The 358-nt window shown below is 50.8% G+C and overlaps 1 non-coding gene across 1 annotated transcript; it reads right to left on the bottom strand.

Annotated features, from left to right (window-relative positions):
• Positions 1–43: 43 nt before the first annotated feature.
• trnad-guc (transfer RNA aspartic acid (anticodon GUC)) lies at positions 44–115 on the bottom strand. Its single transcript has one exon. It is a non-coding gene; the product is annotated as a tRNA-Asp (tRNA).
• Between the last annotated feature and the right edge of the window lie 243 nt (positions 116–358).

The raw sequence follows: 358 nt of genomic DNA, 5'->3' as shown, positions 1-358 counted from the left end.
GCAATGATTTAGGTGACCTCTTTCGGCAGAAAAGAAATAAACTCTCCCCGTCGGGGAATCGAACCCCGGTCTTCCGCGTGACAGGCGGAGATACTGTCCACTATACTAACGAGGACTGTCGCAACCCCCATGTCTGCCATGTCGACCGAGTCCGGGTGCATTTACCGGGTTACCCTCTTCACCTGGTGCCATTTGGACACCACCTAGGATTACTTGAGTTATATGGCAATAAGCTTTTTCCACATTCACCACCTGCAGCATTCAACAGTGAACAGCTGGTGTCCAGTTCCACAAGCAGCGTGGAAACCATGAGCTTAGCTTCCAACATATCCAATGGAGATAGGCAGGCTGTCACTGT

The sequence above is a fragment of the Seriola lalandi genome, unplaced genomic scaffold, assembly GCF_002814215.2.
Source record: "Seriola lalandi dorsalis isolate HSWRI2012SDOR001 ecotype SW California unplaced genomic scaffold, Sedor1 jcf7180001996851, whole genome shotgun sequence".
NCBI classification, from domain to species: Eukaryota; Metazoa; Chordata; class Actinopteri; order Carangiformes; family Carangidae; genus Seriola; species Seriola lalandi.
This window is presented reverse-complemented; position numbering and strand designations above follow the sequence as displayed.